General features: G+C 41.3%; 1 non-coding gene across 1 annotated transcript; it reads right to left on the bottom strand.

The window, feature by feature from the left end:
* Positions 1-342: 342 nt before the first annotated feature.
* Positions 343-446, bottom strand: LOC130977954 (small nucleolar RNA R71). Its single transcript, XR_009085622.1, has one exon. It is a non-coding gene; the product is annotated as a small nucleolar RNA R71 (small nucleolar RNA).
* Positions 447-7,427: the final 6,981 nt, after the last annotated feature.

The raw sequence follows: 7,427 nt of genomic DNA on the forward strand, positions 1-7,427 counted from the left end.
TTTACCAAACCCACGTTCAAATTTGATGGAAGAATTCCTGCCATTGGAGCCAACAATTTTGAGTTTAAGCCTCAACTTGTTGCTTTAATGCAACAGAACTGCAAGTTTTATGGACTTCCATCTGAAGATTCTTACCAGTTTTTAACTGAGTTCTTACAGATCTGTGAGACTGTAAAGATGAATGGAGTTGATCCTGAAGTCTACAGACTCATGCTTTTCCCTTTTGCTGTAAGAGACAGAGCTAGAATATGGTTGGATTCACAACCTAAGGATAGCCTGGACTCCTGGGATAAGCTGGTCACGGCCTTCTTGGATAAATTCTTTCCTCCTCAAAAGCTGAGCAAGCTTAGAGTGGATGTTCAGACCTTCAAACAAAAAGATGGTGAATCCCTCTATGAAGCTTGGGAAAGATATAAGCAGTTGACCAAAAGGTGTCCATCTGACATGTTTTCAGAATGGACCATATTAGATATATTCTATTATGGTCTATCTGAATTTTCGAAAATGTCATTGGACCATTCTGCAGGTGGATCCATCCACCTAAAGAAAACACCTGCAGAAGCTCAAGAACTCATTGACATGGTTGCAAATAACCAATTCATGTACACTTCTGAGAGGAATTCCGTGAATAATAGGACGCCTCAGAGGAAGGGAGTTCATGAAATTGATGCTTTGAATGCCATATTGGCTCAAAACAAAGTGTTAACTCAGCAAGTCAACATGATCTCTTAAAGTCTGAATGGATGGCAAAATGCATCCAACAGTACTAAAGAGGCAGCTTCTGAAGAAGCTTATGATCCTGAGAAACCTGCAATGGCAGAGGTTAATTACATGGGTGAACCTTATGGAAACACCTATAATTCATCATGGAGAAATCATCCAAATTTCCCATGGAAGGATCAACAAAAGCCTCAACAAGGCTTTAACAATGGTGAACGTAATAGGCTGAGCAATAGCAAGCCTTTTCCATCATCTTCTCAGCAACAGACAGAGAATTCTGAACAAAACACTTCTAATTTAGCCAATCTAGTCTCTGATCTGTCAAAAGCCACTTTCAGTTTCATGAGTGAAACAAGATCCTCCTTCAGAAATCTGGAGGCACAAGTGGGCCAGCTGAGTAAGAAAATCATTGAAGCTCCTCCCAGTATTCTCCCAAGCAATACAGAAGAGAATCCAAAAGGAGAGTGCAAGGCCATTGATGTGATCAATATGGCCGAATGCACAAGGGAGGAGAAGGACGAAAATCCTAGTGAGGAAGACCTCCTGGGACGTCTCTCAAGCAAGAAGGAGTTTCCTATTAAGGATCCAAAGGAATCCGAGGCTCATATAGAGACCATAGAGATTCCATTAAATCTCCTTCTGCCATTCATGAGCTCTGAAGACTATTCTTCCTCTGATGAGGATGAAGATGTGACTGGAGAGCAAGTTGCTCAATATTTAGGAGCTATCATGAAGCTGAATGCCAAGTTGTTTGGTAATGAGACTTGGAAAAGTGAACCTCCCTTGCTCATTAGTGAACTAGATACCTGGATTCAGCAAATTCTACCTCAAAAGAGACAAGATCCTGGCAAGTTCTTAATACCTTGTACCATAGGCACCATGACCTTTGAAAAACCTCTATGTGATCTGGGGTCAGGGATAAATCTTATGCCACTCTCTGTAATGGAGAAGCTGGGGATCATTGAGGTACAACCTGCCTTGTTCTCATTACAATTGGCAGACAAGTCATTGAGACAAGCTTATGGAATAGTAGAGGACGTGTTAGTAAAGGTTGAAGGCCTTTACATTCCTGCTGATTTCATAATCTTAGACACTAGGAAGGAAGAGGATGAATGTATCATCCTTGGAAGACCTTTCCTAGCTACAGCAGGAGCTGTGATAGATGTCAACAGAGGTGAATTAGTCCTTCAATTGAATGGGGACTACCTTGTGTTAAAGGCACATGGCCATCCCTCTGTGACAAAAGAGAGTGAGCACAAAGAGCTTCTCTCAGTTCAGAGTCAAGAAGAGCCCCCACAGTTAAACTCTAAGTTTGGTGTTGGGAGGCCACAACCAAACACTAAGTTTGGTGTTAAGACCCCATATCCAAACTCTAAGTTTGGTGTTGGGACTATACAACATTGACCTGATCACCTTGTGGCTCCATGAGAGCCCATTGTCAAGCTATTGACATTAAAGAAGCGCTTGTTGGGAGGCAACCCAATTTTATTTATCTAATTTTTATTTTATTTTATTTTATTGTTATTTTGTGTTTTATTAGGTACATGATCATGTGGAGTCACGAAAAAAATATAAAAATTAAAAACAGAATCAAAAACAGCAGAAGAAAAATCACACACTAGAGGAAGGACAGACTGGCGTTCAACGCCAGTAGGGAGCATCTGGCTGGCGTTCAACGCCAGAACAGAGCATGAATCTGGCGCTGAACGCCAGAAACAAGCAACATTCTGGCGTTTGAACGCCAGGAATGTGTCTTGAGAAAAGCTGGCGCTGAACGCCAGTAACAAGCATGGAACTGGCGTTCAACGCCAGAAACATGCTACACATGGGCGTTGAACGCCCAAAACATGCTTCACATGGGCGTTGAACGCCCAGAACGTGCATCACCTCGACGTTTAAACGCTAGAATGGTATGCAAAGGAATTTTACATGCCTATTTGGTGTAGGGATGTAATTCCTTGACACCTCAGGATCTGTGGACCCCACAGGATCACCTCAGGATCTGTGGACCCCACAGGATCCCCACCTAACATATTTCTACCTTACCTCCTAATCCTATAACACTCTTTCCCATGTCACACTTCCCAACAACTTTAATCTCTGAATCTCTCCTCCCAATAAACACTCTTTCCCAAAACCCTTCACCAATCACCTCAATCTCTCTTCCCCATCACCTCTTCACCACTCACATCCATCCACTCTTCCCCATTAACCCCACCTACCTTCAAAATTCAAAAACACTTTCCTACCCAAACCCACCCTAAAATGGCCGAACCTACCCTCTCCCCTTTTCCTATATAAACCCCTCCATTCCACTTCATTTTCACACAACACAACCCCCCCTCTTCTATACCTTGGCCGAAACCTACACTCTCCCTTCTCCTCCATATTTTCTTCTTCTTCTTCTTCTCTTCTTTCTTCTCTTGCTCGAGGGCGAGCAATATTTTAAGTTTGGTGTGGTAAAGCATAAGCTTTTTGTTTTTCCATTACCATCAATGGCACCTAAGGCCGGAGAATCCTCTAGAAAAGGAAAAGGAAAGACAAAAGCTTCCACCTCCGAGTCATGGGAGATGGAAAGATTCATCTCCAAAAGCCATCAAGACCACTTCTATGATGTTGTGGCAAAGAAGAAGGTGATCCCTGAGGTCCCTTTCAAGCTCAAGAAAAATGAGTATCCGGAGATCCGACATGAGATCCGAAGGAGAGGTTGGGAAGTCCTAACCAACCCCATGCAACAAGTCAGAATCTTAATGGTTCAAGAGTTCTATGCCAATGCATGGATCACTAGGAACCATGATCAAAGTATGAACCCGAGTCCAAAGAATTATCTCACAATGGTTCGGGGGAAATACTTAGATTTTAGTCCGGAAAATGTGAGGTTGGCGTTCCACTTGTCCATGATGCAAGGAGATGTACGCCCCTACACTAGAAGGGTCAACTTTAATCAAAGGTTGGACCAAGTCCTCATGGACATATGGGTGGAAGGAGCTCAATAGAAAAGAGACTCCAAAGGCAAGCCAGTTCAACTAAGAAGACTGGACCTCAAGCCTATGGCTAGAGGATGGTTGGAGTTCATTCAATGCTCCATCATTCCCACTAGCAACCGATCTGAAGTTACTATGGATCGGGCCATCATGATTCAAAGCATCATGATTGGAGAGGAAGTAGAAGTTCATGAAGTCATCTCCAATGAAATCTACAAAATAGCCGAAAAGCCCTCCACCATGGCAAGGCTAGCTTTTCCTCACCTTATTTGCCATCTATGTTACTCAGCTGGAGTTATCATAGAAGGAGACATCTCCATTAAAGAAGATAAGCCCATCACCAAGAAGAGGATGGAGCAAGCAAGAGAGACCCTCCACGGATCTCAAGAGATGCATGAGGAAGCTCATCATCAAGAAATCCCTGAGATGCCTCAAGGGATGCACTTTCCTCCCAACAACTATTGGGAACAACTTAACACTTCCTTAGAAGATTTGAGCCACAATGTGGAACAATTAAGGGTGGAACATCATGAGCACTCCATCATTCTCCATGAAATAAGAGAAGATCAAAGAGCAATGAGGGAGGAGCAACAAAGGCAAGGAAGGGACATAGAAGAGCTTAAGGACATTGTTGGTCCTTCAAGAAGAAGACGCCACTAAGGTGGATTCATTCCTTGTTCTTATTTCTTTCTGTTTTTCGGTTTCTATGTTATGTTTATCTATATTTTGTGTCTCTACTCCATGATCATTAGTATGTAGTAACCATGTCTTAAAGCTATGAATAAAATCCATTAATCCTTCACCTCTCTTAAATGAAATATGTTTTAATTCAAAAGAACAAGAAGTACATGAGTTTCGAATTTATCCTTGAATTTAGTTTAATTATATTGATGTGGTGACAATACTTTTTGTTTTCTGAATGAATGCTTGAACAGTGCATATTTTTGATCTTGTTGTTTATGAATGTTAAAATTGTTGGCTCTGATCTTGAAAGAATGATGAACAAAGAGAAATGTTATTGATGATCTGAAAAATTATGAAATTGATTCTTGAAGCAAGAAAAAGCAGTGAAAAAGCAAAGGCTTGCGAAAAAAAAAATTGGCGGAAAAAAAAAGAGAAAGAAAAAGAAAAAGCAAGCAGAAAAAGCCAATAGCCCTTAAAACCAAAAGGCAAGGGTAAAAAGGATCCAAGGCTTTGAGCATCAATGGATAAGAGGGCCCAAGGAAATAAAATCCAGGCCTAAGCGGCTAAATCAAGCTGTCCCTAACCATGTGCTTGTGTCATGAAGGTCCAAGTGAAAAGCTTGAGACTGAGTGGTTAAAGTCATGATCCAAATCAAGAAGAGTGTGCTTAAGAGCTCTGGACACCTCTAACTGTGGACTCTAGCAAAGCTGAGTCACAATCTGAAAAGGTTTACCCAGTCATGTGTCTGTGGCATTTATGTATCCGGTGGTAATACTGGAAAACAAAGTGCTTAGGGCCACGGCCAAGACTCATAAGTAGCTGTGTTCAAGAATCAACATGCTTAACTAGGAAAGTCAATAACACTATCCAAAATTCTAAGTTCCTAGAGAAGCCAATCATTCTGAACTTCAAAGGAAAAAGTGAGATGCCAAAACTGTTCAGAAGCAAAAAGCTACAAGTCCCGCTCATCTAATTATAATTAATATTCATTGATATTATGGAATTTATAGTATATTCTCTTCTTTTTATCCTATTTGATTTTCAGTTGCTTGAGGACAAGCAACAATTTAAGTTTGGTGTTGTGATGAGCGGATAATTTATACGCTTTTTGGCATTATTTTTAGGTAGTTTTTAGTAAGTTCAAGCTACTTTTAGGGATGTTTTCATTAGTTTTTATGTTAAATTCACATTTGTGGACTTTACTATGAATTTGTGTATTTTTCTGTGATTTCAGGTAATTTCTGGCTGAAATTGAGGGACTTGAGCAAAACTCTGAAAAAGGCTGACAAAAGGACTGCTGATGCTGTTGGAATCTGACCTCCCTTCACTCGAAATAGATTTTCTGGAGCTACAGAACTCCAAATGACGCGCTCTCAACGGCGTTGGAAAGTAGACATTCAGAGCTTTCCAGCAATATATAATAGTCCATACTTTATTCGGGAATTGACGACGTAAAGTGGCGCTCAACGCCAGGTACATGCTGCTGTCTGGAGTCAAACGCCAGAAACACGTCACAACCCGGAGTTGAACGCCAGAAACACGCTATAACTCGGTGTTCAACTCCAATAAAAGCCTCAGCTCGTGGATAGATCAAGCTCAGCCCAAACATACACCAAGCGGGCCCCGGAAGTGGATTTATGCATCAATTACTTACTTCTGTAAACCCTAGTAGCTAGTCTAGTATATATAGGACATTTAACTATTGAATTAGACATCTTTTGACCATTCGGTCTTTTGATCACCTTCATGGGGGCTGGCCATTCGGCCATGCCTGAACCTTTCACTTATGTATTTTCGACGGTGGAGTTTCTACACATCATAGATTAAGGGTGTGGAGCTCTGCTGTACCTCAAGTTTCAATACAATTACTATTATTTTCTATTCAATTCTCTTTTATTCTTAATCCAAGATATACGTTGCACTTCAACTTGATGAATGTGATGATCCGTGACACTCATCATCATTCTCACCTATGAACGCGCGTTACTGACAACCACTTCCGTTCTACTTTAGGCCGGGCACATATCTCTTAGATTCCCCAACAGAATCTTCGTGGTATAAGCTAGATAGATGGCGGCATTCATGGGAATCTGGAAAGTCTAACCTTGTCTGTGGTATTCCGAGTAGGATTCCGGGAATCCGGAAAGTCTAACCTTGTCTGTGGTATTCCAAGTAGGATTCTGGTATTGAATGACTGTGACGAGCTTCAAACTCCTGAAAGCTGCGCATTAGTGACAGACGCAAAAGAATCAAGGGATTCTATTCCAACCTGATTGAGAACCGACAGATGATTAGCCGTGCTGTGACAGAGCATAGGACCATTTTCACTGAGAGGATGGGATGTAGCCATTGACAACGGTGATGCCCTACATACAGCTTGCAATGGAAAGGAGTAAGAAGGATTGGATGAATGTAATAAGAAAGTAGAGATTCGAGAGGAGCATAGCATCTCTATATGCCTATCTGAAATTCCCACCATGGAATTATATGAGTAACTATTTACTATTTTATTTTCTGTTTATTATTTATTTTCGAACTTATCATAAACCATTTAATCTGCCTAACTGAGATTTACAAGGTAACCATAGCTTGCTTCATACCAACAATCTCTGTGGGATCGACCCTTACTCACGTAAGGTATTACTTGGATGACCCAGTACACTTGCTGGTTAAGTTGAATGGAGTTGTGACCAAACATAGTTGTGAACCATGGTATTGGCATCATGTTTTTGGCGCCATTACCAGGGAAAGAAAAAGCAATGAATTTTACAAAATACAATAACAAAGGAATCACAATTTCGTCCACCACTGCCGCATCGCTGTTTTTGCTCTTCCTTCTCGCTCGCTTGCCGGTCACCACTGCTCCTCGCCCGTCACCGCGGCTCGTCGTTGGTCGCCGCTGCTTCGCGTCCTGGCCGCAACTCCTCACCATTGGTCCTCCCTAGGGTTCCAATTCTACTTCAAATTTGTTGATTTTATTAATTACATTGTTAATTCTTCTGCTTCTTTTTCTTTTGTTAATTACATTGTTGATTTGTT

The sequence above is a fragment of the Arachis stenosperma genome, chromosome 4, assembly GCF_014773155.1.
Source record: "Arachis stenosperma cultivar V10309 chromosome 4, arast.V10309.gnm1.PFL2, whole genome shotgun sequence".
Taxonomy (NCBI): Eukaryota; Viridiplantae; Streptophyta; class Magnoliopsida; order Fabales; family Fabaceae; genus Arachis; species Arachis stenosperma.